Genomic DNA, 14,472 nt, shown 5'->3' on the forward strand with positions numbered 1-14,472 from the left:
TCTCCCTTCCACAAACCTCCGTCCCAAGAATACTCCTTAATAAAAGTCCTACATATTAATCTCCATCTCAGAATTTGCTATTCAGAAAATCGAACCCTGCAACACCAGGTATGCAGTCAATATAACTGATTTTACAGGCTCCATTTGCATAATGCCATCAAAGGTTTATTCCACACCCGATTTTATCTCTGAGAAGTAAAAGAATTTATTTGTTCAGTGCATATTTGCATTACATTGGTAGAATGAATAATTACTATTTAAGAACTTATTATCTGCAAAACTAACCTTTAAAATTGTCTGACAGTTTTAAACTTCAAAAAATATTGCTTTCTTTTTCTTTCTTTATAGTTGCTATGGAAGCAAATCCATTAATAAATATTTTCAAATGTCTATTTTGATTTGAAAAGAGGTTGCATTAATCATTTGAATGGTTCTAACTAAGGGCCTAAAAAGGGCAATTTTCCTTGAAAGTTAGCTAATAAAGAAAGAACACTCATCTAGGATTTTTTTTTTCATAAAATTATCCTCACTTTTCTCACAATTTGGCAGTAAAAATGTAAAACTCGTAAATTTATTTACATCACCATTAGAAGTATTTTGAAGGCTCTTTAAAAATACTGTGTCTTTTTAGAGACCCAGACTCGAGACAGATATTTAAGCACTAAAAATAAATAAATAAATGAACATCTGAATTGAATAGGGATCCTTAAATGCAACTGATATAGATTCAACACACAAATCTCAAAATATGAAAGTTTCCACAGGCACTGATTTCCTTAGTAAAGTTAACTTTTATATTTACCTCTCAAATTCATTTGCATGCCAAATTCAGAAATCCTATTTGCATATTCCACTGAAGATTAACTTGCCTGCCACATGTCTGAAAAGCAGAAGGGAGAAAAAATCATTAATATGATTATTAGTTTAATGTATCATTTACGACAACCCCAAAGAAGAATATATTAAGAACTGGAAACAGCAGCACAGAAATTAGAAAGAAGTGCTTCTCCTTGAATGGAAGAAAATGTGTTTAATGGCTTACTAGTTCAAGTAGCTCAGGAAAACAACCAAGGTAATTCAAATTGTGAGCAGATATAATTGGAAGAGAACCAGAACACTAAAAAAAAAATGAATCTTGATGGTTACATTACTCCTGCTCTTTCTACATAGTATCGCATCCTATTATATTTTATACACTTGTTGGAAAATACTTTTGAACATTAATTTGTTCTGTAGTAAAGAATGCCAAGGCTTAGTGTAATCATGCAGTGCTGAAACTATTGTGATATTATAGAAAACTAGCAAACTTATCTTCAATAAAAGAAGCCCAGAGCTTCAATTATCTACTCACAGATTATAATTTGGGTTTGTGTATGTAGGCTTATAAAAGGAATTTTAAAAGAAAATAAGTCCCATAAATTTGTTTAAAAATGATCAGTGTTATGCATGGCCGTCTCCTCCCCTATTAGTTTCTCAGGACTTATAAGAAGTCTTGAACAATTTTGGTTACCTTTTAAAAAGCATGGACATGTATTTCATAACCTTACTGGCACACTGCTACATAGATTTCAGAATTAGACACAAGTGAGAAAGAGAATCATATAGTGATTAAGAGGTTCTTATTAAATGCTAATATATATGGTACAGACATTAGTGCAATAACAATTTTAAGAGTATTTTTGTTTATTAATTTAGAAGGCTTTCTGCAAGGGAGATAGGCCTGGGGTCTGAAGATCAGATAAGATTTGGAGAGGTGAAAGGGAATGACGGAGAAATACATTTCTTGAATGATAAAAAGAGTATCTATTTGTTACTTTTTAAAGATGTATTGGATTTTTTTGTAACTGTCACCTCTAAAGAAAACTCATTATTTGTATCAACAATTAATAACACTTCTGTCTCAATATCCCCAGACGTACCCAGCGCAGCTCAGCTAGGGCCATATGAGAAGAAACTTTTCTCAGAGCCTTATTTAGAATTGACAGCTTCACTTGTATTATATTCTGCCCAGTGAATTGTCAGTGTGATGCACTGTACAGTGGCAAATTTGTTAAGATGAAACTACATTTCTTAGAATTTATAAGAGTAAGTTGTGGAAGTCTTTTGAGATGGAAGAAAAGCAGAGGCCATTACTGTCTGAAGGTCATCATGGTTAGATGCAATTGTCTACACTGGTGGTGTGGCTTTTGAGTAGATTTGAATTTGCATTTGGGTTTATCTGCTTTCAGCTTTCAAAAATTGGTAATTTTTAAGTGGATTTGTTGGACATTAATTCTCCCAGTTTTATTTATCTGGGAATGTGTTTAGTTTGGCCTGAGTTTGAAAAGATAGTTCTTCTAGATATATGATTCTTGGTGGAGAACATTTTTCAGGAGGTTGACTGCTATCTCACTGTACTCTGGCCATTGTTTCTTATAAGGACACAACAGTAAACTTTATTGTGGTCCACTGTATAACATTTTGTAACATTTTTTCTTTGTTTTGACTTTTAGCATTTTTACTCATATGTTTAACTGTGGATGTCTTTGCATATATCCTGTCTGGACTTTGTTGAGATTCTTGCTTATGTAGAATGTTTTTCAGCAAATTTGAGAAATTTTATGTGATTATTTTTTTTAAATTTTTCTGCCTTTTTTTTTTCTTCCTGTATTTCCATAATGCATGTGTTAATTCATTTTATGTGTCTCACGTATCTCTTAAGGTCTGGGGTTTATTTTATTTTCCCTCTGTTCTTTAGATTGTGTAATCTCTCTGGATCTATTTTCAAGTTCACTAATTCTCTTGTCAATTCACCTACTGTTTAACACCTTAATGAATTTTCTTATTTCATTTATTGTACTTTTAAACTCAGAATTTCAGCTTGGTTCTTGCTTTTTGATAATTTCCAGCTTACAATTTATATTATTTTTAACAAGACACTGTCTTCATGCCCTTCTTTCTTTAAGCATAGTACCGTTAGTCCTCTGAACATATTTAGAGTGGTTATTTTAAAACCTATTTCAGTTGAATCTGTCATATCATTCTTCTCATAGTTTCTGTATCCAGCTTTTTCCTACATGTGTCACCCTTTTCTGTCTCTTTGCTCATCTCGTAATTTTTTGTTGAAAACTGCACAGTTTAAGTCATATTTTGCAACAGTTCTGAGTACTGACTCCCTCTCTCCTTCTGGGTTTGGTGCTGTTTACTTGTATTTGTTTCATTACTTTCATCATCTTTCAGTGAAGTCTGTTTCTCCCATACCATGATGCCTTCGGTGTCAGTCCTCAGAGGGCACATTCTTGAGCCTGTATACAGCCCTATGTGGTTATAGCAGTAGTAGTGGGGACGTCTTTTGATTTTTTAAATTATTTCTCTATTAAGCTGTCTACCTCATTGGGTATTACAGCTGAAAGTTAGGCTCCACCGATTACTGGCTGGTTGCTTTATTATTTTCAGTTATGCCCTATACACAAATTTCTCAGCAGTCCAAGTCAATTAAATTTATGCTGGGGTAATTGTTGACACCAATTTAAGGCTTTTCCTGATCCCAGGAGATCTCTTCTTAACTGACTAATTTTCTTTTAATCTGTTGAACTATCTGTCTTATAATGTTACTTGTTGTTCTTAAGAAACATTTGAGAGCAGCACCCTTAGGCTTGAACTTCCTCACACTCTGTTTCAAATAAAGTCAGCTCTTGGGAAAGTTTCAGAGCTATCTTTTTAAATTGATCGTTTTACCCTCGATCAAAATCCTAAGGCACTGCTCTTCACACTTGGTATAGCAACATGTTTTGTCTTTCGTGCATTGCCCCTTTGAGATGGAACTTCTGCCACATAAGAAAGTTCAGATGAATATACTCAAGGACACAGATTCTCATCCTATTATGCCTCCATTCTACAGGTAGGCGATTCGTGGAGGAAGGAAGGCCCTAACTTCTGGATGGCACTCACCAGGAATGTAGCTTTTTCAGCCTGAAGTTAGAGGGTACAATGAGGTGTGGTGACCCTTAACTTGGAAACAGAGAAGTTCATCTTTTTAGTCACAGCCCATGAAGTGGAACTCCATCAGGCTGAGCAGGGAGGGTGAAAGGAGAAAGTGATGCTTATTCCAATGCCAGAGATCCTTGCTGTTCCTCTCAGATTTTAGTGGATTGTCTTGAATAAACATTTGTTAATTTTCTCTATGCTCTTAGAACAATTTTAAGAGAATATAGTTGTTTCCAGGAGAGTTTTCACCAGCTCTGCTGGTGTTATGGGAAGGAGGTCTGTGGAATGCCCCACGTTGTTGCCTCTCCTGCCACATCACACATCTGCTCCCACCTGCCTTCCTTCATGAGTAAAAGCTTCCTGAGGCCGTGACAGAAGCTGAGCAGCTGCTGGTGCCAGGTTCACACCGCCTGCAGAACTATGAGCCAAAGAAACCTCTTTTCTTTATATATATACCCAGTCTGAGGTATTCTTTGTAGCAATGCAAAATGGACTAAAACACTTCCCAAGAGAGAAGACTTACTGATTTGTCCTTATCATGTGGGTAGTGTGGAAATTTTACATAAATCAGTTTACCAAGCAGTTCTACTTTAAAATAAACTGCAACTATAATGATGTTCTTAAAATAATCATTGCATATAGACGTAATATATATTCATTACTTGATTATAGCCAATACTTTTGTGTATACAATGAAGAGAAAACATGGATATTTTAGGAGAATGAAGAAACAGTCTTTTACAGTTTGGTCATCAAGTTTACTCCATTATCTGTATCTCAGCTTTTTGGTCCAAATCATGCTTTGTACATATTTAATTATTTTCAGTGAATGAAAAAATACAGCTTTCATCAAAATCCACTTTTATGTGTAACTTCTCTTTGAACCAGAAAGACTTTTGTTATGCTTGATACAAATTACTCTTGCTCAAATTTAAATGAATTTTCTTTGTTCTGTTTTTAGCAGTCAGATCAAGCACTGTATTGCGGAATGAAAGTAACACAAAATATTACTACTATTTCTCCAATGTCATCGTCACTTTAAATTCTCTTCTTTGCCTCTCAGATTCTAGCCATTTCTCTCATCATGAGGTTACTGCAAATCTAATAAGAGATACAGAGAAACCCTCAAAATTATTCTTAAAAAGGGTCTTTAACAAAACTGTACACTAATGGGTTGCCTGGACTGTATTTTGAAGTTGCATTTTGCAGGTAATAGAGAAATTATCTCTACACCTCACATAAGACAGGGAAATAACTATAGGGTTGTATCCTTTGCATAATTGATTTCTACATTTTAGAAATGTTATGATTATGTTGCTAAGTAATTTGCAAATCAATGGCTCTTTAGGATTTTGTGTCCTTTGGAAGGAGCTATACTTAACAGTTTGTTTATACTGTATTTTCCCAAATGCAAAACATCTACAGTGCTGCTAGAACACCTGGCTTTCAGGCCATCTAATTAAACTAATTTGAAGCATATCTTAGAAATGCTTACTTTTACAAATATGTGAAAAGTGCTGTGTTTATGTTTGTATGTATATATATGGTCACAGTATTTTCACATGTGCTTTAGTACTAGATCCGAAATGTCTGAATTGTCTATATGTCAAATCCCAAGTGATTTACAAGAACTGCTGAGACTATACCTAACACAAGGGTTCTCCGTAACCCTTTTCATGACAGCCATAGAATCTTTCTCCAGCTATTTCATAAAGTAAAGCCTTTCTGCTACACAGTTACACCAACTTATCCATTATGAAAGTTTCCTCTAGGCAGATAATCCTCTCAATGTGCTCTAAAATTTCAGAAGGCCTCGAGAATCAGAATAATTCTTACGTCCCAATAGTTCCAAGTCCCCAGAACAGAACATTATACAAATCTGTAAGTGAAGAGCATTAATATGTTTTACCTATTTATTCTTTCATGCATTCAGAAATGCAATAAAATATTTGCTGAAAGCTAACTACATACTAAACAGAGGTGACACAAGACAAATATCATTTAATATCTTCAAGAGAGTAAATATAGGTTTGTGTACATTTATAAACTAATAAGGACAATAAGTATCATGATTCCCTTAATAAAAATATGATTATGGTAATAGACTATAAAGAGAATCCTAAAAATTAGGAGGTGGCAAATGAGAGGACAGGAACAGAGAAAAGTTACTGAACACAGACACATAAACATAAATTGATCTTATGCATTTGGGTAAACACAGGATTATACTACAGCTGGAAGAAATCTAACAGCCAGAACAGCAAATAGAATAAATGTCTCATGTGTTGCAGGATGCCTAATGGTAAGAGCGAAAGTAATAAACTGTGAGGGGTGTAGAAAACATCAGTATTAAATTTAGGCTAATTACATTAGTAACAGTACAAGTGGAGAACTGGAATGGGAGGCAGAGCAGATTAAAGGTAAGACTGTAATCAGGGAAACCAGTTTGGAGAGCAATTTAGAAATAGTCAGAGACAATTCACTGACCTAATGAAGAGTTTAAAGAAGCAACAACTGGACTTAGTAGCTCCATGTTTGGAGGGGAGAGAACAGAGAGGAGGTATATTAAAAATACGTAATTTAGGGCCAGGCGCAGTGGCTCAAGCCTGTAATCCCAGCACTTTGGGAGGCCGAGGTGGGTGGATCACAAGGTCAAGAGATCGAGACTATTCAGGTCAACATGGTGAAACCCCATCTCTACTAAAAATACAAAAAATTAGCTGGGCATGGTGGCGCGTGCCTGTAATCCCAGCTACTCAGGAGGCTGAGGCAGGAGAATTGCCTGAACCCAGGAGGCGGAGGTTGCGGTGAGCCGAGATCGCGCCATTGCACTCCAGCCTGGGTAACAAGAGCGAAACTCCGTCTCAAAAAAAAAAAAAAAAAAAATACGTAATTTAGAAAATTTGATAAGAAACAAGATTAGTTGATGAATAGCAGAAATAACTTTTTAGTTTTAGTCCCAGATGTCATTAATTTATTAATCTAAGGTGTTTTATTATCAAGCACTGTACTAGGTGTTGGAGATATAAAGGAATAAACAAGTGCAAACCCAGCCATTAAGAAATTTAACATGTAAACACAGAACAAGTAAGAAAACCACTAATGGAAACACTGTATAACAAGCATTTTAGTGGAATAACTAAATAACATTTTAGTGGAATAACTAAAAATAGCATTTTAGTACATTGCAGAGTACAGACACATAGAGGGAAGGGGAAAGAGAAAGAGGTAAAGGCAGGCAGCTTTACACTGAGAGAGGTAAGCAGACCCAAATGAGAGGAGGAGGCAAAAGCTACATTACAGAAATTCTTATGTTCTAATGTTAAAAAATTTGTACTCTAACCTGTAATTACGTATCCATGAGAGAGTTTAAAGCATGCTAGGATATGAATATTAGAAAGATTAATTAAAAGATTATTTTGGTGGTGTGTTTTTTAGGCTATTTTTGTGTTGCTATAAAGAAATACCTGAGGCTGAGTAATTCATAAGAAAAGAGATTTAATTGGCTGACAGTTCTGCAGGCTTTACAGGAAGCATGGTGCTGGCATTCACTTCTGGTGAGGGCCTCAGGAAACCTTCTCACAGCAGTAATTGATAAGAGAGAAAAGGGCGAGGTGCCACACATTTTGTAAACAACCAGGTCTTATGAGAAGTTGCTGACTGGCCAGGACAACATCAAGGGGCTGGTGCTAAAGCATTCATGAGAAATGCACCCCAGTGATCCAAACACTGCCCAGCTGGCCCTGCCTGCAATCCTGGGGGTTACTTCTCAACATGAGATTTGGAAAGGACATCCAAAATATACCAGGTGAAATTATAGAGAACACAATTTCAGGAAAATGAAGGGTAAGCATGACATAGGAGGCTACCAAAATTTTGAAGCAAATGTCTGAATTAAACACATGGTTGGAGGGAAAAGATACAGGGATGAGAAAGGGGCAGAAAGTATAACTGATGAGTTACACATTGTAAGGGAAAAGCATCCTACTGGCTAAAGCCCAGTTTATGATTATAGGACTGTTTTGATTGTTGTATGGTCAACTGGAATAAGGAACTCTAAAGAAGAAAAGGTTACTAGAGTCATAAGTTTAGTGAAAAAATAATTCAATTTCTTTCCAGGCCTGTGCCTATGTATAGAGGTGCAAGTTTTCATAGTCCATTAAATGGGCAGGATAATTGCACATCCTAACTATAATTAATTGGCCAAAAGCTACAATCCTGACCAAAGATGAATTAGTCATAATCCTTTCCCTGAAATTGTAAAAAGAAGGCAATTGCCTTTGGTTGATTAAACTGGGCTTGAAAAAATTCTACTCCTAGATATGTTTCTAAACCAAATTCATGCACCTTTGCACCAAAAGGCATGTAATAGTGTCAGTTCCAATATCAGCTGTAATCGCTCTAAGCAAGAAATAACCCATCGAATATTCAACCAAAGTCAAATGATTATTGCATTGTAAATTCTTTACACAATGCAATAGTATGCAGCCTTAAAAATAAAGAACTACTGCCAAATCTAGTGATACTAATCAATCTCAAAAACAGGTCATTGGATGAGTAAACCAACCTAAATCAACTTATAAGTTCCAAGAAATTCAATTCAAAACTTTAGTTGTGTTTTTGAGAGATTTAGTTTCAAATCTACATGGCATAAAAAATGTACTCAAATATCTGTTTTAACCTACAAGAAAGGAAGAGACAGTATTATTTACTAAGTATAGCAGCCATTAGTGCTGTTGACCGAACATTTATTTTCATGCTGTGATCACATGTTAGGTTGTTACTTCCTGGACTCTTGTTTTGGATAATAAACTATAGGCCAAATTTAGGTATGTCACTTCTGGACTGGAGCATTTATTTAATTATCACCATGAAAACTTTCGTTTGTTCTTTCCTCTGGCTTGTGAATAGCAACACACAGTTGCAGGTTTCTGTAAAAACTACTGTTCCCAAGTAACTGAGACAACTGGAGTATCTCGCAGACCTTCAGTGGATCTGCAGCATGAGTGAAAAATAAACCTCTCGTTCTAAGCCACTCATGTTTTCAAGTTGTTGAAAATCACAGCATAACACAGCCTGCTCTGACTTATTGAAAAGTCGTTGGTGCAAAGAAAAGACTAATGGACCAATAGAATAAAATAGATAGCTCACAGACAGATCTATATACAAACACTCTATGAACAGGGTACACTACAAATCTAGTAAGAAAAGGAAGAATTGTTTGGTGTGGGAAAACTGATTCACTACATGGATGAATATAAAACTGGATGCCTACCTCAGACCACACAAAAATGGAAAAACTAGGTGGATTAAAAGCCAAATGAGGACGAAATAGTCAGTAGAAGAAATGTTGAAAAATTATGATGATCAAAAAAATCACCTATTAATCAAAAATATCAAAACACAACCAAGAAGCAAAAAAAATAAAAATAAACCTGAAAATCAATCAGAAAAAATATGCAATCTCAAAACAAAAACAGAGGACACATCAGTCTCTTTCCAGCAGACAACTAAAAATATTGACAAATAGAAGATGAGGTACCCAAAATTACAGTGGTCAAAGAAATGCAAATTAAAGCAATAATGCTACATTACTTCTTTTAGAAAGTTGTATAATTCTAAGTGTTGAGGACGTAGAATCCCTCATTTTCTGCTATGGAAGAATACATTGATTAGATAACACTGAAGGACAATCTTGGTTTATTTAGTTAAATAAAATATACACAACTCTCCTCTTGATAACACAACACAAAGGTAGTCGGATTAAGACTAACAAACAGCTGTTCACCGAAGCGTTGTTGATAGAGATGGAGAGAACAGACGGGCAACTTCTGGTAGAGGCCATGAGTATTGTAAGGCAGCTGAACACAACATATTAAACGAAAACCTCGGAATGTGAATGATCTCAGAAATAAAATGATTATTTAAAAAGGCAAACTATGTCACATAATCCCAGTTATGTATACAAATGTTTGCAGACAGAAATAATCATTTGAGAAAGAACAAAATTAAATACTAAATACACAATAAGCACAATAAAAATGGTTGCCTATGTTGGGGGAAAATGGGAGTCAGCAAAAGAGACAGAAAAGGATAAATACACAAATTGAGAACTGTGTACACTACAAAAACCAACAAGAAATGTCCTTTGCTGAATCAACATTTTGAGACTAGTGTTAATGATCTATATAAACCATCTAAGATGGGGGAATGAAAATATGTTACAGTAATATATGCCTGTGTTATAATTGTGATGGGAAAACCAGTTTGATCCAGGTGTCATCAGAGTAATTTGCATGTATGAATTCCAAAGTGCTTCCAGAATTCAGCAAGCGCTTTCACCAGACGTGGTAAACTTACGTATGCATTGTAAAAAGATTTTTTAAAAATTCAAAACCAAAACTTTGCCACGCCCACTCTCAAATTTTATTAAACTGCTTCTTCTTTCAGTACTATCTTCCTGTTCTGCCTATCTCTCAAACATTAGGTCACTCGCTCTATTAGAAAATAGATCCCTGTTATTGGTGTTAAGGATAATAGATATAAACAACAATAATACGAAAAATAACAAGCTATGACTTCGCATTCTTACTATGTTGCTGTAAAGTGCTGAGATATATGCAAACACCTTCATCATTTACTAAAAATTCTATAAACAAAGACAGGAAGAAATGACTAAGATGAACTTCTAGACACAGTCCTGCAGGCTGCCTGGATATAAGTGATTCGTGTGTCTAAGTGTGTATATATCTATGAAGGAACCATTACTCCAGGAATAGAAGGCTAGATTAAGTCTGACATGTTTTACCAACTTCATTTTTAAAAATGTGAATTGGATAGACATCAAGAAAACAAAGAGGATCTATGTGAGAGGGAGTGATTCACCTTTCATGTGACCAGCACCTGCGATACCAGTGGACTCCAGGAAACGTCGGCCATTCTGGAGAGAAAGTGTAGCCTTTGCTCGTATAGGAGGTGTGGAAAAATGAATGTAAGTTGCAATAATTCAGAGTTGCCATTTGGATAAATGTTCATAGAGTGATTGTATTTCACAGGACATTGCTAGTCAATTTTATGTGATACAGAAAAAGGGAAGAACACATTCAAGAGGAACCAAAGTTTAACATGTAATAGGATACATTTTATAACAAAATAGAAATACAATAATTCACTGTGAGGAGTAAGAGGACAAATAGAGCTATTAGTGTTACACAGGGCAAGTTCTAAGCTTAGGAAATAGAAGAGTACTTACTGGTGTCACAGAACATTTTTTAATTGTTCTGAAGACATAATAGATTCTATATTTAAAATAACACAGATAATGTAGAAATTTAACTTGAAATGTAAACCCTATAATTACCATTTCTTTTTTTTAAAAGGAGAGAAGGAAAGAAAAAAAAGGAGAGGAAGAAAGAGGAAGAAAAAGAGGGAGAGAGAATGGGAATGTTGCTTTATTCTAAAAAATGGGTATTGAAAACCTCTTTTATGCCAATAATTGTGCTTAATAATGGCTGATCAATATTTCATTTAAACCTATGAGTAGGTGTGATGTGGTACAGACAAGAATGTATATTTGTGTATTTAAAGTGGAGAGCTCTATAAATGTTTATTAAGTTTACTTTTTCCAGATCTGAGTTCAAGTCCTGGATATTCTTATTAATTTTCTGTCTCGTTGATCTATGTAATATTGATGTTGAAGACTCTCATTACTATCGTGTGGGAGTCTAGGGAGTCTAAGTCTCTCTCTAGGTCTCATGTATCTGGGTGTTAGGATCGTTAGCTCTTATTGTTGCATTGATCCTTTTACCACTATATCTTTGTTGCTTTAAAATCTATTTTATCAGATGCGAGAATTGCAACTCCTGCTTTTTATTTATTTATTTATCTATTTTTGCTCTCCATTTGGTTGTAAATCTTTCTCCATCCCTTTGTTTTGAGTCTTTGTGTATCCTTGCATGTGAAATGGGTCTGGATGTAGCCTACCGTTGGGTTTTGGCTGTATCTTTTGATTGGGGGATTTAGTCGATTTAAATTTAGGATTACTGCCATTTGATGTTAACCATAATTACCACTTCATGTCTTTAATTGCTTATTGCAATATTCAGTAGCATATTACTATTGGGAAAAGCTGCAAAGGAGAAGGGACCTACAGAGCACCTACATAAATTGGTTATGAGTAACATGTAAACAAGGAACAACAAGCTGCAGAAGGCCACAGGAGCCTCAGGGGAGGACGGCTTCTCCATGCCTCATGTTCCGGTGCAGGGTGACCTCGGCTCTGTCACCATACACATTGTGCTCAAGGATGTAAAACATCTTCGTAGCACTATGATGTTGCCAGACTTGTAGGCTCCTTGTAAAGCCCACATTCTATCAGCTGTACATAGATAACAGGCTAAAGATAACCACATGTTCTTGTTTTATGGAGCTCCCAAACTGCCACTGTCACATCCAATCCTTAGGATGACACACCAGTTCCCGCTCACTGATTCACTTCCGGCTCACTGATTCGTCCACCATCACTCCACCCCTACCCTATAGATCAAAGTAACTATAACCAATAAATAGTGTGTATGATCAGAGCTCGGGGCCTTCACTGTCACCTCCAGAGTAATAAGCGATGGCCCCCTGGGCCCACTGTTTCTCTTAATCTGTCTTTTTCTCATTCCTTTGTCGCCACCAAACTCAGGGTAGCCACGGGTGATGTAGGGCTGGCTCCCTACATTCTGGTGCCCAGTGTGGGGCCCATGGATCCCTGTGTTCTGGCACCCAACATGCGGCTCATGGATTCCCTACATATTACTAATCCCCTCTTTGTATAATTTGTCTCTCATTCTTTCCTACAAGCCATATACTAGTGACAAAACATCATAACTCATTTCTTTTTCCATTAAATCCATTCTTATTTATGTGGTGTTCAAAATTAAATTTAAACATACATACTTTAACTTAGTGTCAGAATTCGGAAACCAAACTATTTACACCTAATATATATTCCTGTTTGACATCAAATTCTATTTTATCTTCATTTCAGTCAATACTTCTCTCATCCTAATAGCCCTTAGATATTTGCATGTTCTCATTAAACATCATTTTCCATATTACTTTATTCAGAAAAGGAATTGATCTGCAGCAGCCATAACAGTAAACAATAAAATAACAAAATTAGAGCAAATCAGAGACGAGCATAAAAGTGTATTCTAGAAGATCTGTCTAAATTCTTTGGTTTTTGGTTCAGAATATTCTGAATATATTCTTACCTTTAGCATTTTTTTATCTTTCTTCATGCAGAAGATTAATAACAGAATTATTAAAAACTAAAAAAATTCTGTAATGCTTTCCACAAACTATAAACAATTTGTGTGTGTGCACGTGTGTGTGTGTGTGTGTGTGTGTGTATTTTTTCTTCAGTCACAATCAAAAGTGGAAGCATGGAGGCTTTTCTTATGTCGCTATTTGATAACCACAACCTTAACTTCAATTACAAAGTTTTCAAAGAGAAGCAACTTTTGCATTAATATATTCTATTTTTAATTCATTTTTTAATTAATGCATATTTCTAAAAGGTAATTACTAAACATAAATGTTAACCATGACCATCGAAGACCACGGGAAAAATCTATACCCTAGTTCTGACACTAAGAATATCAGGCAACAAGGGTGACATTATTCAACAAATAGCTGTCACATCCAGGGGAACATTTTTCTCTTTCAAGTGAAAGAAGATGTTTCTATATAGAATTAAACAGATTTTTAGTCTTTAATCTTCCCTAATTTGTAGTACAAACCTTCATATTCACTTTACTTGTCTTATAAAATGTCCAGCATTTTTCTGAGTGTTACTTCTTCCAGAGCACAAATTAAAAATGAATGAAATAGAATAAATCCATTCCTCAGAAACAACACACATAATACAATAAAAAGATATACTGCACAGAGCATATGTTAAAAATCCATAAAATAGTGCAATTAAAAATAGCTACAGATTAACTTCTTTTCATCCACATGGCGCTAATGAGGAAATAAGACCTCATATTTTGGGTCTCAGAAGACACATATTGGGATGCTTCCTTTAATGAATATGCCTTGAATTTCATGTAAATTCCCAGAAAATATTTTGAATAAGAAATTCATTTTCAGAAAGTTATATTCCTTGCTTTGACACTGTTTCTAAAGTATATTTGTGACCTTATTTCAAGGAAAGTGACAACATGCAAGTACAGAAGAAAAATTACCATAAAGCATGTTCTGTGTCTAAGTGTCATTTATACAGACGGCTAGTTAACAGTGCTGCTGCATTTTGATAACACTGGAGGAAATGCATGATTATATCAGCATAAGCACGTTGTCCTCTCTTTTGCTACGTTATACCTAAAACGCTGGCCTTTTGCTTTTGTGTCCTTACATAAAGTCTTATTTTTATAAAAAGTCTGCCATTTAGAGCTTAGTGAATATAACTGCTTCTGTGGTTAGACTTCCTGAGTTTAGAAACATGCTCAGCAACTT

The 14,472-nt window shown here is 35.2% G+C and overlaps 1 long non-coding RNA gene across 1 annotated transcript in view; it reads right to left on the minus strand.

Moving 5' to 3' along the window:
- The window catches only part of LOC144580105 (uncharacterized), a 162,410-nt gene that overhangs the window by 20,331 nt on the left and 127,607 nt on the right, over positions 1 to 14,472 (minus strand). Inside the window, exon 2 of the long non-coding RNA XR_013529036.1 lies at positions 803 to 880. This is a non-coding gene — a long non-coding RNA (uncharacterized LOC144580105). The remainder of the gene's footprint in view (positions 1 to 802; positions 881 to 14,472) is intronic.

The sequence above is a fragment of the Callithrix jacchus genome, chromosome 18 (genome assembly GCF_049354715.1).
Source record: "Callithrix jacchus isolate 240 chromosome 18, calJac240_pri, whole genome shotgun sequence".
Taxonomy (NCBI): Eukaryota; Metazoa; Chordata; class Mammalia; order Primates; family Cebidae; genus Callithrix; species Callithrix jacchus.